Here is a 22,636-nt window from a genome sequence, read left to right as displayed (position 1 = left end):
AATAAAATTTCAAAAATAGCAGTCACCATTTTTTTTAAAAAATGAGTATAGTATTAGGAAAAATATTGGATTTCATTTGTCTGTTTTTTCAAGGCAGGGTTTCTCTGTAGCTTTGGGGGGTGTGCTGGAACTCACTCAGTAGCCCAGGCCAATCTCAAACTCACAGAGGTCTGCCTGTCTCTGCCTCCCAAGTACTGGAATTAAAGACATGCACCATCACTACCTGGCAGGAAAAGTATTTTAAAGTGTATTCCTACATCTAGCCAAACTATCATTCAAACGTTACACAAAATCAACACATTTCAGATACCAAAGACACTTCTCATACATCTACTCAATTGAGAACACACTTTAAGGATGCTTTTCAGGAAAAGAAGGCAGGAAACCAGCAAAGAAAAATTTTCAAGCCAAGAAATAGATTAAAAAAAAAAATAAAATTACCAGTCAGGAAATGAAAACTGCTAAGTATTCAAATGAACAGTCAGTCCAGATGGAGCAAAAAGGGACCCAAGAGATGCAAGGATGAATTAAAGTTGACACTTTGTAATTGAAAATATTTTTAAAGTATGACAATGTAAATTTAAAAAATTATAAACCTAAACAAATGCCAAAAATAATTTTCAAGCTAAAATGAGCATACCATTGATTCTATGTTATAAAAATATAAACATAGGCAAAAACAAATTATAATTGTTTTTATGACTTTTTTTATTTTAAAAAGTAGCCAGTAAGGCTTATTGACCAGATTGGCATTGATATATTAGGCAAAGAAGCTATCAATTTAGAAAGAGATAATAAAGCTTTGTAGGCCTGCTTTAATGACAAACAATAAAAGTAACTTTGACATGATAGTTTCTTATATTTACATATACTAACCGCACAAAGACCAACCTTCCACAAAATCAGAACTCAACACCTACCCTTTTAATGAGCAGTACATAAAGCTGTTTTATGAGGTTTTAAGCAAAATTATAGCTTAATCAGTCCTGAGATGAAAATACTGTGGCTGGGAGCATGTATACAATGCCCCAGATCAAGTTCATTGCAACAATAAAGGCTTACTTGAGAGTAATTTCAAATACAGCCTAAGTGCAGAATCAATATGTGACTAATCCCTTACTATGGCCAAATTAATTCCCTACTTACCCTCATGGCAATAGGAAAATATCCAGGCTTGGTTTCTTTAGGAAGGGACTTTAAAACTGATGAAAGACACATTAGTAAGATAGATTGCTGGGCCACAAGGCACATTGTAAATGAGATGCTAACTGAATGAGACTGGCAATTAGTGAACATTATACATTGTGTTCAGTTCTCTGCGTGGAAATGAAACAGAAAAAACAGTCAAGAAGCCCAGACTGAAGCCTTCGTTGTGACATTTCCTAACGGGAATGTAAATCATTTTATTTAACAGCATTAAGCTTGTTTGTTTTGTCGGATTGCCCACTCTTTAGTTCTTGAGAAATAATGATCACAGTACTTCCGAAGAGCATTCTCTAGGTTCAACGGGGGGAGCTTTTGTGTCGAGGTTTAAACAGATGGCAGCCTAAGATGGCATTTTAAGATTTTAAAAAAATATTTTAAATATCGTAAAGTTTAAAACGCTCCAAAGGGCTCGATGCCAGCTAGCACTGGGGACATGAACTTGCAGTTCCAAGCTGACTCATTTTTGGCTTGTCTCAGAAGGAAGATTTCTCCTGAACAGGGGCCCATAAGATGAAAAGGTTACTGGAGCCCTGTCATTTGCAAGTATGTCCCTATGCTAATTAGGATTTGTTTCATAATATGTAAAAATAACAAAGAACACTAAAATAAATTAGATGATAAATGCCCCGCCCGTAAAGTCACATCACAATGGTTCTCACTGCAAGCTTTCTGTTGAGTCAAAACACACCATTGGTCCCATTTATCAGCTGTGCGGTGAGTGATTGTGTTCAAACTGAATCCCTAAAGTGATTTCTACTGGTAAGACACTGCCTTGCTTTACATAGTGCCCCTAGATTTTATTTGAAGGCAATTCATTTCTGGAAAAATAAATTCCACTGGGAAAGTTGTTCTGAGAAGTCCTTTCCAGATCAAAGAGATTACACTTCCCTGAGAAAGGTTCCACTCTACAATGGAAACACAAAACAACTCTCACTCTACAATGGAAACACAAAACAACTCTCTCTCACATCCTGATGATTTAGGATGGCAACCATGCTCCACACCGGCATGGCCACCACCAAAACTGGCTTAGCCTACAGAGTGTTTTCTCTTCCCACTTGGTTTTGCACGGCACCTGCAATCGAATCAGGATGTTTTTGGGTGTGCCCTCTCTTCCCTGTCAACAGTTCGGTTCTGGGCAGATGCCAGCCCGTAAGAGATTTCATCTTGAGGCTGCTTCCTGTCTTGCAACACGGGTTGGACTGTTGCCACAATCATCAAGCTACCGAGGGAACATCCCTTTCGACTTACTCCCATCCATTTCTTGGTTCAAATAATCATCACTGAGTGCTACAACCGAATGTAGACTTTTTTTTTCTCCTTCTAATTAGTAATTCGCCCTCACTCATCTCTTCAGTCCCCTCTTTCTAACACGCTGACACCTCATTACTGACGTTATCTCTATGGGTTCCATTTTTCCTTTGCTTTTTGTTTTGTTTTATTGTTTATTAAAAAGGAATAAGTAGATTTTAGACAACAATAATACTCATCAATCTAAGACAGTGATTCTCAACTTTCCTCGAGCTGTGACCCTTTAACACAGTTCCGCATGTTGGGGTGATCCCCCCACCATAAAATTGTTACTTCATAACTGTAATTTTGCTACGATTATGAATCGTAATATAAATATCCAATGTACAGCCCTTGTGGGGTTGCAACCCACAGTTGAGAACTGTTGCTTTACACTATACTTTGGAAAGAAAGTCTTTCATTAATCTTGGGGCTTGTCACTCTTGCCTCATAGCAGCATTTTGAAAACAAACAAACAAGCATTGAGCTCTGAAGAAAGAGCCTCTGTTTTTAATAGTGATGAGTGCTTTCTCTGGTTTCCATGGATGGAGGGTATGTTTAACCCATCACAGGTGAGAACGTGTGTGGAAGTCAGTAGAATGACAGCATGTCTGGGATTCCAGCTGTTTGTGGAACAATCTAGAACAAGAAAATGCACGACTCTATGTGACTTGCCATCTTCTCCAGTCACACCAACACTCCGGCATTTCCTATGCAGGAACTTTGAAGGTAATAAGAGTTTTCATGTGAAAGGTGATGGCAGTGAATGATTTACAGTGAATGTGTATGGGAAGAAAGGCGTGAGAAAAGCGAGTCCTGGGGATAGTATTCCAGCCTCTTCCCCGAAACTGCAGTTCTTCCTTGTAATCTCTAAAGAACTGTAACCTTTTCTCACTGTGTAAATATATATATCTGATATTTGGCTAAGAACATGAAGACATTCCAGAGGTTTTAGATAAATGATTGCACAATAGATGGGATGAATTGTTAAATAAAATGTTTGCTTCCTAACTTTCAACATTGTTCTTTTTTGGAACCAAAAATGGAAAGTAAAATAATATATATAGATATAGATAGATAGATAGAGATAGAGATAGAGATAGAGATAGAGATAGATATATATAGAGGTAGAGATAGAGATAGAGATAGAGATAGATATATATAGAGAGAGAAAGGAGGGGGAGAAATAGTGTCTGTTAACAGCCCCATAAGATAAGTCCTTGGTACAACTGAGGCGTCCTCTGATTACCTGACCCCCAACTTGAGCACCATGCTATTGTGATGTCCTTTTTTCCCTTTCTCAAGTTTTTTTTCATTCCTTCCCACTTACAAAGGAAGAACATTGACAAAGCAAAGTGGCTTGCGTAAGTAGGGTATTTTGAAGGACTCACTTCTTTTCCATAATTTTTTCCATAATCCCTACTCTGAGATCACCTTAGTAAAGAAATCAAGGCTAGAGTCCTCTAATACTGATCTTTCTACCAGACACCTTCCAGTATCATGATGGTTCCCATCAGCCAGCACAGGCAAGCCAACCTACTTATTTCCTAATCATTTATCAAAAAGATAATCTAAAAGCAAGAGTGAATAACTTATCAGTTTTATTCCAAATCAGTGAAGGAGATGGTATCAGGACTCATGACCAATACGTTTCTTGACTCATGGATGAAGCGAAAGACAAGTTGCCTCATTTCTCACTTGAAATAACTATTTACCCTCAAGTTGCTTTTTATAAGGACCGCAGACTAAAGAGCATCCTGACTGTTTCATAATCATTTGGAGTGGGAGAAAGGGAAAGTCATGTCCTGTAAGGGTGGGTGGGAAGCAATTAAGAGGCAAAGAATGGGTGGGGCGGATGGGGATTTAATCATGGAAGACACTGCATGGGCTAGGAGGAAACTGCGGCTCCTTGGGCCAGTAGATCTGACTCAGTCCCAGGAAACAGGTCATTATCAGCTCTGCCTTAGCTAAGGAAAGGTTGAAGCCACAAATGAATATGCAAGCCGTTGTTACCAAGTGGACTGGATCTTCATATTTACATACATACATATGCATATGATTTCTTCAACACTATCCTGGGAGCTTTGAATATATTTTCTCATTTAACTCTTACATGAGTCCTAAAATAAAAGCATTACCCTTTTCATTTCAGGACAAATGCAAATAAAGCTTGGAGAAATTATTAACTTACCCAAGATCACACAGCTACTGTATGCATGGAGAACTCAAGCTGTCAATCCAATCTTTTTGATCCTAAAGCTTTGAACATGGATAGGTAAATATCCCACAAGTGTGGGGGCAGTAGGAAACATGTATTTCTACAGAAAAAAAATCTGATATATATGTAAACACAGATTTCACCGCTGCATGCTTGTAAAGAGAAAATTTTTTTAATGGTAGTAGCTTCCATATCCATGACTTCAAAGCTCTGACTATCCAATATGGAAGTGTGTACTCCCGTATAAGTATTTCAGTGAGGGGTGATTGATGGTAGTAGTAACAAAAACTAATAGAGAAGGAACAAGCTGCAATGAAACTTCTCTTCCCTCTGTTACCCAAATAATTCCAAAGGACTGTGCACAAAGTGAAGTGTCGTAGATAGCTTTGAGATGTGCTCTGAAATGGGATCTGTTAAAGAGCCAGGAGATTGTCACACTCTATTCTGCTTTCACCATTAAACATACGGCATGAAAACTATGTTAGTCAGTTTTCCCATTACTGCAATAAAGTACCTTAGATAACCAACTGAAAATGGAAGGGACTCGCGGTCCTAGGGGATGAATCTGCTGTGAATGAGCCGCATTGCTCTGGGCCTGTGGCTAAAGCCTGTGGCCCGAGAAGCCTATTCACCAAAGTGAACAAAGAGCAAAAGACTAATGTGCCCCAAGCACATGTAAGGAGGGAGCTTCATCTCTGTGTTCAGTGATGGTACACCTTATGTCTATTTTGTTTACCACTATATTCACACTCTCAGTTCCCCAACAAAGACTGAGTAAGTAGATTACCCAATTTCAGCAAAGAACTCTTTTTCAGTCTCCCTTACCAATACTTCACCAGAATTGACTGTTAAGTATTAGCACAAATAACATGTTTAAAAGCTCTATGAGTTTCTCACAATCCAGAGATTGTATACACTTCATAAATCAATGCCACAATCTACCCTCTCCTTCCCTCTCAAGCTTAACCAATGAAAAAATTAAAATCCTATCTTTATATACTTCAAAAACTACTTCATCACATTTTAATTCTGTGGGTTTTATTAATAAATATCACATTATTATTAATTAATGAATATCACACATATTTTTAATTATTTCTGGTTTTACATCTATAAAATGACTGAGCGAGCAATGAAGGGCTCACACCTCATCCCTAAGGAACCCCAGTGGATGCTGGGTGTTGTGTTGATAATAAACCCTGAATGTATTGTTTTATTGTCTCCATCCTTACCTGTGGTAACACCTAATTTGTAAATTAGGCACAGTAGGGCACAACTAACAATAACCCATAATAAAACAGGACAACGATAACAACATATATCGTGACTAAACGTAAATGAATGTGCTTTCATTCTTGCACACAAACGGCTGGGAAAAGGGCTCGCTGAGTTGGATGGGTAGGAGCAGCAGTGGAGAAAAGGATAGTAAAAGCTAGACCTACAGTGGGGATATGCTGATGTGACAAGTGGACTTGGTCCTTACAACATCCCGAAGCTACAGACTCTGGAAATGCAAGGTTTCTCCAGAAGCCACCAGATACAATAGAGCTGGCAACAGGACCGGTTCAAACTTGTATGGAATCTTAAGTACCTTCCACTGATCCCTAGTGCATGGCCATTGTCCGTCCTCAAGTCTGGACAGAATATAAATGCTTACTACCAAGGAGAGCTGGATCTCAACCCCCAAGCATAGCCAAGGGCAAAGGCAAGATGCCACTTAGGGAAAAAAGAAATAAATGAAAACCTAGTGTGCTATACGCCCTTGTAGGAAACTGTGAAATTCTCCCCAAGAGAGCAGATGAAATAAGAGAAGGGAAGTATAGAAGCAGATAGTTGGGAGAAAGGGGGGGGGGAATCTATGTTTTGTCTTAGCCGCTGAGAGCTGGCATCTGGGCAATGTTATCCACACACAAAAAGTATCCACCGAGCTCGGTAGGCTCCACTCTAACTGCAAATGTATAGACAAGCATCTCCACCCAACCAAGGATGTCTTTTCATATGAAAAACAGATCAAAGCAATGAGGACAAGAGCAAGGAGCTGCCTTAGACATGAAGAAATACAAAAAGGAATAAGCTTCAGCAAAAATAGATTTGAACCCTTTAGGAAATTGTGATGTTCTTGTGAGGTTAAATTTTTAATGTTACACATTGTATATTATATATAACCTTATATAGAATGTGCACATATTTACAACTTACATGGGAACACTGCTGGGGAATCTACTAGTAGCCCCCACAAACGCTAAACATATATCCCCAGGCCTAGATGTCACAGAGTTGAGGATTGTGTTGTATTGTCATTCAATCCATCTGAGATAGCTTAAGCACTCTTTAATCTTTTAGAAAAGGAAAAGGGTACCAAACAAACGTTGAAAGGCCATCAGTGAAACATTGATTTTCACATATTTCAACATAAAATTTCTGATAAATGAAGAACAAGGGCAGAGCTCACAGCCCCTATGAATAATCAGAAAAAAATATAAAGATTTCTGGAAATGAAAATTATAGCAGGACAAGTCAACAGAAGCGTTTTATGACAAAAATCAAAGATGGTCCCAGCAAGCAGAACAAGAACATAAAGAACTAGGAAATGGAAAAGAACAAAAAGAAAGCAATCCTGGTGGATAATATCTGAGTGGCGTGAATTAATAAAATCCAACATAGGATGTAAGCTGACCCCTTATTCTATTCGCTTTTCAGCGAAACTCCTTAGGAGGAGTGCCTATGCCAACTCTTTTCCTAGCTCTTCCTGCCCTTCGTGGTGCGTTCATCTGACTTCCTCCCCCAGCACACCACTAACACTATTTTTGCCTTAAGTAGGTGGTTCACAGTCTTCATCTTACTCTGCTCGCTGTCGGACTTGGCGAAGTGGGTCATCTCCTCCTCCTTGCAATTTTTTCCCTTGCTCGACTGTGGCACATAACATTTTTGCTTTTCCTTCTACTTCATTGGCCATTTCTCTCAGCCTCTTGTGCTGTTTATAGAGCTTGGCTCTATAAACAATAGAATTGCTTTTGAAGGCAATACCTTCAAAAGCAGCTCTTAGATCTCTTTAGAACACACACACACACACACACACACTCAAGGTATGTTGTCTGGTCCTGCAGATAGATGAACCATCAATATCTATTTTTTTCCACATCCGTGAGGGCCAGACCACATACCTCTCAGACTGAAAACACAGACCTACATGTTTAAATGTGTTGTGTCCCCATCTTATACTGACAACGTCCGACAATGTCCAATTCTCCATTTCCAGACCACTTAGCACCCTGGCTTCTCTCCCTCCACTCAGAAACAAAACTAGTTTCTCCTCGACCTCTTCCTCATTCTGTTTTTGTCAACATATTTTTCCAGGCTTGAGCCAAAACCTTGCTGGCATCATTGCCTCCCCTTTATCTCTCAGCCTCGGTACTGTCCGGTTTCCAAACCATGACCGCTGTGCCCTAGACTCACGGAAAGAAACCCAGTACACTCCCCCAGTCCAGGCTGCTACTAACTTGATAGCCAACATTTCTTTTCCCACGTTCTACAACAGTCTCAAATAGCAGCCTGCCCCTGCCTCTGCCCCTGCCTCTGTCCCTGCCCGCCTTTGGCCTATTTTCAATGCGCCAGCTACAGTGATCTCAAAAAGACAAAAGTCAGATCGTGTTTCTCCTCTAGTCAAAAGCCTTCTCGTGTCCCCTTTCCTACGTGTCGCCCTGGGCATGCTCTGCACCCCATTTGCTTTTACCCTCATGCCCTGGATGGTCCCATAACCCCTTTCGCTACAGTCAGTTTTGTTGCTTTTTTTTTTTTTTTTCACTATTCATTAAGTGCATCTGTGCTTTGAACGTGATATTTCCTGCCTGGAAAGCATCCCCCAGGAAGCCCCAGTCCCTGCGGTCTTACCCAGACCTCACTTTCTGAATGAAATATTTTCTGGCCACCTTCTTGATCTTGGCTGGCTTTCTGTTTAGCATTCCTCACAACCTAAAGCACCCTTTATCTTTACCTATTGAACGTCTATCTTTGCTTCTAGAATTTGCACACTCCAGAAGGGCAGGGCTGTTTGCTACTGTGTGGCTTGCCATGTCCTCAGAATACAGGAATGTGAAAAGGTAGTTTATAGAATGAATAAAATAATCCTGAAACTGAAAAGTAGAAAACTATCCAAGAAAAAAAAAGACTCACGAAAATGTCTTAGAACTCAAGGACCCATTGATGCTGACATCTTGCTGATAGACAAAGCTCAAGCCAAGAGCACCATTATCTCAAATGTTAGAGACCCCTTTAGAAGGAACTAGAAGTTTCTGTGGTGCAGTAACTATCATATACAAAGAATCAATGTTTGCTTTGATGCCGAACTTCCTATTAGCAATGTAACTAGTAAAGAATCAATATTATATAGTATTACTTTATATTATATATTACATATAATAATAAAATAGCAATAAAGAACCCTACCTTTACCATCTAAAATTCTCCATTCCGGACTGGGGATATAACCTTGGTGGTAGGATGCTTGCCTGGCGTGCAGGAGCCCCTGAATTTGATCCCCAGAACCATATACATGGTGCTGTACACTGATAATCCCAGCACTCAGGAGGTAGAGGCAGGAGGATCAGAAATTCAGTGTAGTCCCTGGCTATGTAAGGAGTTTGAAGCAAGCTTGAGCTACATAAGATCTTATCTCAAAAACAGAAATAAAATAAACAATTTAGCTATCAAGGCTTCATAAGGCCTTCTCAGGCATTTAAGGTTTGTTATTTTGTCACTGTTTAGATGGAAGCTATGGATTTAGACCAGTATGAGAGTACTTTCCCAGCATGAGGGAAGCATTGAGCTGGCTCACATGAGCAGTGTGAAGAACTCAGTTCATTTAAAAGTTGTAAACTTTAATTCCAGCTCCAAGGAATCTAACACCTTTTTCTGGCCTCTAAGCGTAGTATACACATGTACATGTACACACACACACACACACACACACAACACAACACACACCACATACCACACAAACACACCACACACACATCACACACCACATATACACACACCACACACACACACACACACCATATCACATACACCACATACACACACACACCACACACACACACACACACACACACACACACACACCATACAACATACACAAACCATATACACACGTACACACCATCAGCAATTTAAAAGGTAAAATGTTAATCACTTCCCAGACACCTTTTTTTCAGGAAGCTTCTAGAAAACACACTTTACCAATGCAAAGCAATAGACCAAGAAAATGAAAAGAATTGGATTCCAAAAGCAGACCGTCTAAACAGGAAAGAGCAAGAATTAAAAGAATAGTGGACAGAAGTTCCAAGAGGATAACCTGTTCAAGCTGGAACAAGACAGGGCAGTACTACAGCAACAGCCTAACTACAAAGTGAGCTGGTAAATTCCCTGGGAATTTTCCTCCCCACTCTGGAAAAGCTGAGCCCAGAGTCTATTGTTAAAAGGGAAGGAAGAAGCAACAACAACAGAGAGACAGAAAGTGAAACAACCACATTGTGAGTACAGAGCGTGTTGTCCTCTCATTGGGCTCAGAGATGTTCTTGCTCCTGAATTGGTAATCTGGCCCGTTCAGTAGCTATAGAGAATGATGCACCTCATCCTCCAAGGATCTGAACTTCATCCAATCCCACTTTGGTAATGAGGACCGCAGATTAGACACCTTAAACTTTTTGGTCCAGCTCTGCAACAGGAAGTCAGAAGGGAAGACTCGACATCCCCAGAGCTAATAACTGCTCAGCTCCTGGGAGTGGTAACCCCATCTGGGGTGTAAACAGGGACAGAGCAAATGTGGGAACTGGTAGCCAGTTCCCACAATATAGAACAAGAGGTGGGGGAACTAAATTCTAACGTTTTGTCAAGGCATAGTTAAATAATTCTAAATTTTTAAAAATCAGGAAAATGATAGAATATAGACACCTACATAAATGATAAAGGATAGACACATGAAGGATAAATGAGATAGAAAGATACATGATTAGATGTAGAGAGAAAGAAAGATGCACAGATAGATAGTCATAAATACCTAAGAGGCTAAGTGAATATTTAATTTATTTCCACTAAAGAATGTCATATTTGCCAAGAAGAAAGAGAACATGGCATGGATATTCTTATAGTATGTGTTGCATGATTAATGCATTATAACTTTTCAATGAAGTTAAGTAGAGTTGAATACCATGGCCTCTTGACAGAGATGGTAGTGTAGGCTAGAGCTAAACCAGGAAAAGAGGATTATAAATCATACCAATGATGAAAGAGTCTTCTAGCTACACTGCAGAGAATGAATTAAATGGAGAAAGACCTAGTATGGGAACAGAGAATTCCTGCTATGGAATTCAGATCGAGGATGAAGAGTTAATTGAGTGGTTAAGACCAATGGCTGCTCTTCTAGAGGATCTGAGTTCAATTCCCAGCACCCGCAAGATGGTTCACAACTATCCATAACCCCAGTTCTAGCAGATGTGATGCCAACTTCTAGCCTCCGCAGGCACTGTACACACATGGCACATAGATATTACACATCAAATAAAACTTAAAAAATTAAAAATAAAGTAAATAAAAGATAGAAGGTCTGAACAAAATATTGTAGAAACAGGAAGAAGAAAATGAACCCATGAATCAACAGGACCCATGGGCCAGTTGAAACCAAGTTCCATTATGAGCCATGGGAGAAGTTAAGGTTGAGAGGAACTAGAAGGTGCCACTTGTCTCTCAGGAAAACTGGCATATCATTTCACTTTAGCAGCATGTTGCTTCACTTTGGGGAACATTCTATGCTGTCTCCCTATGTGGTCTAATATGGAACATCCAAAAGATGCTTCTGTTGTTAAAAAAAAATCTATCACACACCCTTCCAGCTTTAGTCATTATCACGCCTTGAATATTTTAAGGGGACATTTACAATGATTACAATGCTGCCTTTTCTAAATTGCTACGTGGGAGTAGGTTCCTGTGAAATGACCTCTTAACGGAAGAAATATTCTTAAATGCTAACTCCCCCTAAAGTGGCATTTCTTTCTTTATCTAAAAAAAAAAAAAAAAAAAAAAAAAAAAAGGCTTGCTGTTACCCATATTGAGAGTTCAGTTGACATCTCCTGTAACAGTTAGTTGTTTTTTTTTTTATTTTTTATTTTAATTATTCCATGTGTACACTGTCAACAAGTTTCCCCTCTAACACTCAGCGTCAGTCCTCTTATTCATGACTCACCAAATCTCCTGGGGTGTTTCCTTCCACATAAAATAAATATGCATGTCCTGTGTAGTATATGGCTGATGTCACTATTACCATTAGACATTCCAGGGAACTAAAGAGGAAAGCACTGTGACAGTTCTCATACTATAGACAAAAACCATCAAAGGGAGAGAAGCAATCCCAGAATCAAATCTGAATACTTCTGTATTAATATCATCATCATTATTATTACTATTAGTATGTGTGCATTGGTGTTTTGCCTGTGTATACATCCGTGTACCATGTGTATGTCTGGAGTCCAGGAAATGGCACTGAGTCCCTGATACTGGAGTTACAGGCAGTATGAACTGCCTTAAGTTGCTGGGAATCAAACCTGGGTCCTCTGGAAAAGCAACCAGCGCTCTTAACTGCTGCGTCTTCTCTTCTGCCCCTAAACTGAATACTTTCCCTTTCTATCCATCTTCAAATGCTACATATTCTTCTTAATAATCTCAGTCTAGTATTTCTAAGTGGCAATATCTACTGGGATCCTTGATGATACTCATGTGTAGGATGCATGTGGAATATTCTTTTACGTTGTGTGAATATATGTCTCTGTGGTTGGCTTAATAAAGAAGCTGACAGGATAAGGTTAGGGGAGGAGCCAAACAAAGAATGCCGGGATGAAGAAGGGTGGAGTCAGAGGCGTCTCAAGCCGTCACAGAGAAGCAAGATGGGCATGCTGTACTGAGAAAAGGTACCAAGCCACATGACAAAGCATATATAAGAAATATGGGTTAACTGAATATTAAGAGTTAGCTAGTAACAAGCCTGAGCTATTGTCTGAGCATTTACAATTAATATTAAGCTTCTGTGTGGTTACTTGGGGGTGGCTTGTGGGACACAAACTTCTGCCTATAGCTGCATATACATATAGTCCATTTATATTTTGTATTTTTATATTCATTTTCTTGGAGGGGGGACTCAAATCCTTAAAGGCATTCATAGCCTTAAAACCATGATGAATACTCTGGGAAAATACTGCAAGGTAGGAGGAGAAATGACTCTCTCCACACTCAGCTTCTTCTCCCAGTCTTGGATGACTTGTATACTCACAGGTCAGCTAGTTGTTCCCTCAGACAAGAGGTTCATTTCTCTTCCTCCATGTGCTCTTTTTGAGGCACACTACCAACTGATGGGAGATGTCCTTCTGTACATATGTTTCTCTTATTGGTTGATGAATAAAACACTGAGTGGCTGATTGGCCAGGCAGGAAGTATAGGCAGGGCTAGGAGATAAGAAGAATTCTGGGAAAGGTAGGCAAACGGAGTCACCATGTATAAGAGCCCAGGAAAAGAGGACCCACAATGAATGCCTGGGTAAGTTTATTGTGAGAGACAGAAACATGCTGAGAGTACTGACAAACCTAAACAATCTATAATTTCAGTGTGCTGGTAAGCTGAAAAGCATGGATCTCTGAGTGTTCCATTTCAAGCTCTGTGAGAGAGAGACTTTGAGTTCCATGCTAGGAGTCATAGAAAAGAATATTGTACACACCTCATCTTCTAAATACTTCATCTGGCAGACAAAAAAAAAGATACATGAATGTGAGTCATAGAAAATGTGCATTAAAAAATAAAGTCATCAATTATCTGAGTAAATTTGTTATTCTACAATTATGGCAATTTTAATGGTAGTATGAGTGTTTTCTTACAAAACAAATTCTACATGTCATACCCATTCTTTTCTGGATTTTACCTAGATAGAAATCCATCCAAACCTGTAACTTCTAATTAGTACCTTTTTAAAGTTACTTTCACTATTGCTGCAATAAAATAATCCAATGAGAAGCAATCTGGGCCTTTTTTTATTTGGGTTCACAGTTCAAGGTCCCACCTCAGCAGAGACATAACAGCTGCAGGAACTTGGGGCAGCTAACATTCTATCCACAGCCAAGAAAGAGTGATGAAGAAAAAAAAAAAAAAACAGAAAGAGTGATGAGTACTCACTTATGCTCAGCTCACTTTCTTCTTTTAATACAACCCAAGATTCCATCCCAGGTGATGGTGTCCATGGTGGATGGGTCTTCCTGCTTCAAAGAACCTAATCAAGACATGGTCCACAGAAAAGCCCACAGGACTTCTCCCTGGGAGATTCAAAAGTTAAGTGACCATTAAGAATAAGCCTCACATATCCTCTCCAAAAACCTGGCCCAAGGACAAAGCACATTGTTAGATCAGCATAGGTCACATTAATTCTGACCAATCCATAATGTGGGTTATTGGTACTGATGTTCCCAAAGAGGTAATTTAAATTATATTAAAGACTACATAAAGAGTTAGAAATTTCACTGAAACATTGCTTTCCTTGTCTTAGATCTGGGAACAGATAATTAGACCAATTTCACTGGAAATACATCCTTCATGTTCTTTAATATGATAGGTTTTGAATTTATTATCCCTTACTAAATTACAATTTAATGTTGCCTAAATAGACTGTTATTGGTGGATTTCCTTTGCATAAAAACATCATTATCTTTCCTTTAAAAGCATTACTTAAAAAAAAAAAGTGTTCAGGCTAGTCAGCTTTCCAGAGGCCAAGGATATAGATCACTGGTAGAATACTTGCCTACCATATGTCAGGAATAGATTCCCACCATGGCAAGGGAAAGATTAAAACATTTAGTCATATTTAGTCAAATGTAAGTATCAATGAGGACAGCTAGTTTGATTTGGTTCATAGCCATATTTTGTTTTGTTGTTTTGTTTTGTTTTGTTTCCCCCTGAACAGAGTTTCTCTGTATTGCTTTGGAGCCTGTGCTGTAACTAGCTCTGTAGACCAGGCTGGCCCTGAACTCATTGCCATTTCTTGATGCTTAGAATAGCCTGATAAGTAACAATGGTGAACAAGTGCCTCAATAAACATTAAGGTTAACTATGATTAAGATGAACATGTACAAATTATGTGTAGTGTGACATGTGTCAGAGCATAGGAAAATTATAGGGAGACATACAAAGGAGAGTGTGTGATTGGGGCTGGAGGCAAACTCACAATGACTCCAAAGAGGGATTACATCTTTCCCATGGTTGATGACAACTCAGATGTCACCCCCTCCCCTGACCCCACAAGTAAATCATTTCCATTTGGTTCCCAAGTATCTCAGCCCATTCCCAGGACACATCTAGACAGTGTTTTCCATGACTCAGCTGGGCAAGATTTATCATTTCTCTGCATTCTTGCGGTTTATTGTTCATGGAAACAATGGGGCATTTTACACAGTGATCCTTTCTTATCTGAGTTCTCATTGCTCACTTATTTGCCCAGATGAATCGCAAATATTTTCACATAAGATTCACTGTCTAAAGCTTTTAAATGCTTTATTAAATATTCACAAAACGCCCATGAAGATGCTCCAACCACCCAAAAGTTTAGTTAAGAGGTCATCTCTTAGCACATCTTCAGGTTTTCTTTGTTTAAACTAATTGTAATTGTTTTCTCTGCTTTGACAGAAATGATTTTTTAAGTATATTTATTTTTTAAAAAAACTATAAAGTAGATGAACCAAGCCAAAGATGTCTAAAACAGCCATCCATCTGGGGAAAAAAATGAAATGTAAATACACATTGAACCAAGCTTTGCATGCAATGATTTTTTTTTTCTAAAATTATTTGTTGGTGGTTACGCGGGGGTGGGGTGGAAGGCTGAGGCTCCTGTTATGGCTCCTGTATCAGTCAGACTTTATATTGCTGGACAGCAGCTGAAAGAAAATAAAGCTTTGTTTTGGCTCATGGCTTCATATGCTTTAGTCTGTGTTTGGCTGGCTCCTTGATGGGTTGAGGCTGGGATGTCTCGGGAATGGATGTGTGCTCACCTTACCTTGGGTCTGGATGAACAGAGAAAAGATGAAAAGGAAGAGTCCAGGGACAAGGCGTATCTTTTGAGACACCTCAACGATACTATCAGAACCACCCCTCGGCTCCCACCATTTGCAATATTCTTTTCAAGTATGACTTCAGCAAACAATTCAAGTTAAGTCCCGGTCCCCGTGATACAGTCCCTTCCCAAAGACCCATCGGCTGCCAGGCAAAGTCTTTAGCACTTAAGTCTTCGAGGGACATTTCAGATTCAAAGGTTAACATTACTTTTATTAAAAATCCAAAGAAATACGTTAGTGTTCTGACATATCAGTTAGTAATCACCAAGGCATACAACACAGCACCATGCTAAAATGGAAGGCACTGAACAGCCTCAAGGATGGGGGAGAGGCAGAGGAGATGAGACGGATGGAAGGAACTGATTTAATAAGGAATGAAATTTAAAAACAAATCCAAGCAAAAATAAAATACGGAAATTACAACCCTAAATGTGGATGGTACCCATGTCTGCAAAGTGTTGTGTAAAGAGCTAGGTCTGTATATCCAGGCAGAGATGAATTTAAATACTGTCTCTGATGTGGTCTCCATATAAACTAGGAGGATCATATCTGCTGCACAGGACTCTGGCAAGATAAAACGAAAGGAAAATGACTTGCAGGGGACATGAATGACAGCATGTGCTCAGCAAATGTTAGTTTCTTCCTCCATTTTTTTTTTCTGTCAGTGCAATGAATCTCTGTTTGCACAAAGTGTGTGTGCTGGTGTCGGGTGAGCCAGTCCACAACGGATGGCAGATCTAAGGGCAGGCAACAGGTCATACTTTGAAGATATGCGTAAAGCAGCTTCCGCTTACAATGAGATTGAAACTGAATTGTTTATGTACATCACAGGCAAACCTTCAACAGTGATAACCCTGAGCTATTTGGGAAATAAAGTGTCAGTTGGTTTCCTTAAAAGGGGAGGGAGACAGAAGTGATGGGTTACATAAAAGAGAATTTAAAGCAAATACTTTAAAAACAAATACATAAAACCAAGGCTCTTAAAGAAACGTAATAGGAAGATTTAATGTTATATGTAGCCATAAAGATGACAAAGAAAATAGCTGATAATTCCATGAAGACTGAGCTGTAGCTGCTGATCAAAGTACATACGCAGAGGGAAAATCTTACAAGCCAGTTAGCTTTATGATAATGCTCTCAGATAGTCCTTTAGGACTAATGATTATGCCAGTCATATCTTGTGGCCTTTTGGCCTTCCACTACCCTACCACTTTGTTACCTGTGGCTCAATATGCCATCTCAACACAGTATCTCATGCAGAAGGCTGAGACAGATAAGATCACTTCAGTGGAAAATTTATGATATAGTGTTATGACGTTGGCTTTAGCCTGTACCTGAAAAACAAAGTTTGTGAGACAGACTATGTGTCAACACTGCTTCACTGGTGTGTAAATCAGGGTGGTGAGGAACACAGGGGTGAGACAGTGAGAGGTCAGAAGTAATATGGGCAGAACCACTATACCAGCACCGATATAAAGCACGCTGCTGGTTCTGTGGGTTTCCCCATCATGATCTTCAACCCGCACCCAGCACTTTGCTCATAAGATCCTCCTCCCTCTATTCGACTGGACCCCAGGGGCTCTGCCCAGTGCTTGGCTGTGGATCTCTGCATCTGCTTCCATCCGTTACTAGTTGAAGGTTCTATGATGACAGTTAGAGTGGTCACCAATCTGATTACAGGGGAAGGCCACTTCAGGCTTCCTCTCCACTGTTGCTAAGAGTTTTAGCTACAGTCAACCTTGCGGCTTACCCTCTCTGAAGATAGGGATGGGAAGGAGGGACATAGTGGGAGGAGGGAAGGGAGGGGGAACTGTGGTTGGTATGTAAAGTGAATTTAAATTTTTTTTTTAAAGATATGCTACTGGAAGCTATGGGGAGACACAAGGCTGGTGGATCCCCGAGGGACTTTGGCTTGGTTCTGGGCAGGTCAAGTGGAGGAACTGCTTTGAGGTGGCCCACTGAAATGGCAAAGGGAACTGAAAATTATTCTGGCATTTCCTCCCCACCTTCTACCTCCCAATGGACCCCAGTTGTCTTTAACACATGGAATAACAGATTGCCCCATGAACTTCATCAGGACGTGGTATTTTATCAAGACATGGCAGATAGGCTTCAAGCCAAAGGGTGTTGCAACCCAGGGGAGGGAGGCAGGGAGCTTGGCGAGTGAGGAGGCACATGAGATGTGCACCATTTCAAAAGGCTCCCGGATTCATCGATCAGGCATGAAGAGGAAACTTATGGTAAGCAGTGAAGTTCACAAGAAACCTACCTGTTTGGCTATTTGTTGATGACCTGAAGAAGAAGTATGAAATAAAACAACAACAACAATGTAGATTATGCCAAAGAAACTATTCAGTGGACAACAACAAAAAACTGTTTTAACACCACACATGCGCATCTTATATCTGAGGAATTCATTCCCGTTAGTGCTCCAGACTGGTTACTGGTTGGAGATAAAGGAAGAAATGACATCACGAATAGTCATTAGCAAATCTTTCAAGAAAATATGGAAGGAAAAATTAGCTTTCTCTGGGATGAGCCCCATATTGGTTATTCAATACAAAATGGTCTGCGCTGAAACCATATACATGCAACAAAAAACTGACTCAACAATTTGTATTTATTTATTTGTAAATACATATACGTGAATATTATATAACAACAATGATCAAAGAAAAGGGGGTATCAATTTGGACATGGGACACAGGAAAGGTTGTCAGGAGGCATGGGAGAAGTTGAGGGGAGGGGACCTGAGAGGGGTTGGAAGGAAGAAATTAAAAATGTGTTAACTTTTTGTAAAAAAAAAAAAATATGGATCATGCAAACTAATTGTCATGTGTGTAAGCATGACTATGATATACATCACGCTCAAATGCATAGCTCTTAGTAGCAGGGTTGGTTGTCTGTGGTTCACATTTGTATCATTTCTAGAATAGAAGTCTGCCCACCGATGCCCTTGAACAGAACAAGATTCAAACCTGGAATGTTTTTTGTTCCACTTAATGTCCTCAAGAACATTCTCCCTTCTCTTCCACTCAGCACCAAACCACAATAGAAACAAAACATCCGTTTCTCCTCTCGTCTCACACTAATCACCCTCAAAGAACTTTTCAATCAGTAACTACATGTTTTTAATTGACTCATCCATTTTTCCAAGTGTTGCTTCAATTCATTGTGCAACTTTGATATGCCATTGTACTGTTTTTCACTTCTCAGCGCACATCCATTACAGAAGATTATAATTAATATCTGATTTGATGCATGATTATTATCACATTCTACATTCAAATATATGCATAAAAATAAGTGTATTTCTGCATAATGAGATGCTGGTTTTACTAATGCTTTGTGCCATTCTAAAACTACCTAACAGTTATTATATAAATATTTTTAACTTTCATTCCATAAATATGTGGACTGTGCTATCATTTCAATTTTCCCACTTGAAAAAAATGAAACATAGATTTTACTCACTGAAACTTAAAGAAATTCAGAAAATATACATTTTACTTTGTCTATATAGACTACATATTTGCATATGCATGGCTTATACACATTTATATATGTGTGTATAAAGATACACAGCCATATATGTGTGTGTGTGTATATATATATATACATATATATGCATGCGTGTGTGTGTGTGTGTGTGTGTGTGTATAATTTTACACCCTGTTTAGCATCCTAGAAAATATAAAGAATCCCAACTTTGAAGATGAGTAGTCTTAGTATTAAATTTCCTCTCTCTAACTTGCTGACTGCGTATTGAGTTCTTAAGTGATAAAATAGCTATTCTGCATTAAAGCTGCTTTGCAACATTCCCACAAAAATTAAAAGTAATGGTGTATAAATACCCTAGCAACAGTAAGTCTAGGAGATAATTCAGTGCTCAAGCTGGAGAGACAGCTCTATCAGTAACATACGTGTCACACAAATATGAACACCTGAGCTGTATCCCCAGAACCCACATAAAAAGCCAGACATGGTAGTTTCAATGCTGGGAAGACAGAGACAAAAGGATTCCTGGAAGTTGCTGGCCAGCCAGTCTCACTGCATTAGCAAACTCCATGTTTAGTGAGGGGGGGTGTATATTGGACACAGGACTTAGAAAACTGGATCTGGGTCTGACCTAAAAGCCTCCTCCCTCAGGAATAGATTTCATGGTACCACATGGTTCCAAGAGAGGGAAGCAATATTCCTACCCAGCTGTGACACCAATGAGCTACTACAAGGATCAACTTGGCAAGATATCAGTATAGGCACTTGTGTCTTAGAAGCAACCAACAGATGTCTTATTGGACTTAAGACCCACTCAATAGGAAAGAAATCATGACTGGTTCTGTAAACCTAACCCACTACCTGAGTCTAATGAAGTTGTGGGTCTTAGAGGAGAACCTACCGTTCCCATTCTACTAGAACAGTCTAATCACTGATTGCATTCTAAATATTCAATTCTTATACCCACAGATACATGTAGCTCTCATCACTTACCAAAGAAACCTCTCTTTGCAGTACACAGGGGACATCTCAGTAAACCATCACTGATCAAAATACACAGAATGATTAGGTGAGGGATACCCAGTCCCAAAAGATACATTATATCACAGCTCATTGCCTAAGGCTCAGGAAACATCACAGAAGAAAAGGTAGAAAGATTGTAAGAGTCAGAGGAATGGTAATTCTGCTATGAGACTATGTCTCCTACAATTGACAAGGAAGCTGCACTACAGCAACATGGCTATCTAAATAAGACCCAAACAATGTCAACATCAAAAGAGTCACTGATGCCGAAGGAAGAAATCTCAAGGAACCTCATGTATAAACAAAGAACTACAGGCAACCAAGGATGAGGCGTGAATTGATTACCCAATACCAAGTGGCAAATCCGCAAATCATACCCACACAAGCAACACTAGATGTGCAACAATAATAAAGAAAAGGAAATGTCTATGAATTTGAAAGGGGAAAGACATGAGAAATATTAGAAGAAGGAGAGGACACAGGAGTTGGAGGGAAGAACAGTGTCTTAACTGCATTTCCATTGCTATCAAAAGAGCAACATCTTTGAGCTCACATCTCAGAAAGTCAAGAAGACCACAGAGAATGCATTGTGGATGGTGACAGGAGTTTGAAGCCTCAAACTGGTCCCCAGTGGCACACCTCCTCTGACAAGGCTATCCCTCTTAATTCCTCCCAAGCAGCCATCAAGTGAAAACCACATGTTCAAATACATGAGCGTATGAGAACCATTCTCAATCAAGTCACCACAAAAGGAAAAGGAGAATGATATAATAACATTTTAATTAAATATTTTAAACTGTGAAGGAAAACTCTTTAAAAAGCAAAGCTAAGGAGTGATTGACAACAATGCCAAGCTTCATCTTCTGTATTCCACGGGCACATAAACAAACCTACCTATCCCCTTGTACACATAGGCACAGACATTCATGAATAAACACACATGAATATATACATACATACACCAAAAAAAATGAAACAGAAAAAAGTTTAGAATCCAATTAATTTTCACTTCCTTTTAGATTTCTGTATGATTTTTTTTTTCTCCTCTAAATCTGTTTCCTGAGTCCAGGATGATCTTGGCACGGACTACACAGCAGGGACTCAGTTAATGCAGGCATAACATGATGGCGTCGTAACGCGGTCTGTTGACAGTGACAGCGCTTGTCACTGAGGGACTTCTGAGAGCTGTTTCTTTGCTCTGACATCTAAAGAAAAATGAGAGAGCCTTATTTTTCAAGCTCTCTGGGATCTTTTTCGGGAGATGTCACAGGGGAAGTTTTAAGGTTTCCTTGATCTTTTCAAACTTCCTTCCTACCTAATCTTCCATGTGGCAGGCATAGCCCTGGCAATTCTGTTTTGGATGTCTATGTCATCCCTTGTGAGATAATTATCCGTCTTGTGGTTCTGTAAGGATACAATAAAATCAATTTTCAATACAGATGACATATTAGAACTAAGGGAAAAAAGTTTCTAATTCACCCTTTGCAATTTACTTTATGAAAAACCCTTTTAATCCTTTTTGATTTCTCACTCAAACTTTATCAGTTTCCAATTGGCTTAATATATATATATATATATATATATATATATATATATATATATGCATGCAAACTGGATCTTTCATTCCTCTCCTATCCATTCCTTTTTGGTTCATCCAGGTTCCCAGCTTGATGCATTGCTTTTAAAGAAAACAGGCAGACAATGCCAGGGAACAGTCCCATGCTTCCCAGACTGAGGTTTTCGTTTCAACCTTAGCTGTGGAAGAGGGAACTATGACCTGAGTAAATTCAAAACATCTGATGCTTATAGCATTGAGATTGGCCAGATCACAATCACCGGGAACTTCCTTCTCCCTAATTTTAATTCCATTTGAGAACTGCCTGTGATAATTTGACCCAGGTCTCTCCACAAAGTAGCATTATCTCAGAGTTTACAATTTCATTAACACTCATGTGATTAGCAAAGGACTGTGCCAAGCCCCTCACTGATTGCTCTGAGCTGGGATGGTTTGCTTTGCATGGCTTCAGCATGCCTTGCTTGTATCAAACATGAAATACACTGCGTGACCAATGCTAGCAGACGTAATACCTTCACAGAGAAAGTACCATGAAGGAGAGTCTCATTTAGGTCACACTGCGCAGCAGAGTGGCAATGCTGATTAAAAATTAAAAATCAAAACCTCCAGGTAGCTGAGAAATTATTTTTGAATACACTCAAGTAAAATTATGAATTAAGAAACATATTAAAACTTAGAGGAAGCAGA

The sequence above is a fragment of the Phodopus roborovskii genome, unplaced genomic scaffold, assembly GCF_943737965.1.
Source record: "Phodopus roborovskii unplaced genomic scaffold, PHOROB, whole genome shotgun sequence".
Lineage (NCBI taxonomy): Eukaryota > Metazoa > Chordata > Mammalia > Rodentia > Cricetidae > Phodopus > Phodopus roborovskii.
Note: the sequence above shows the minus strand (reverse complement) of the source record.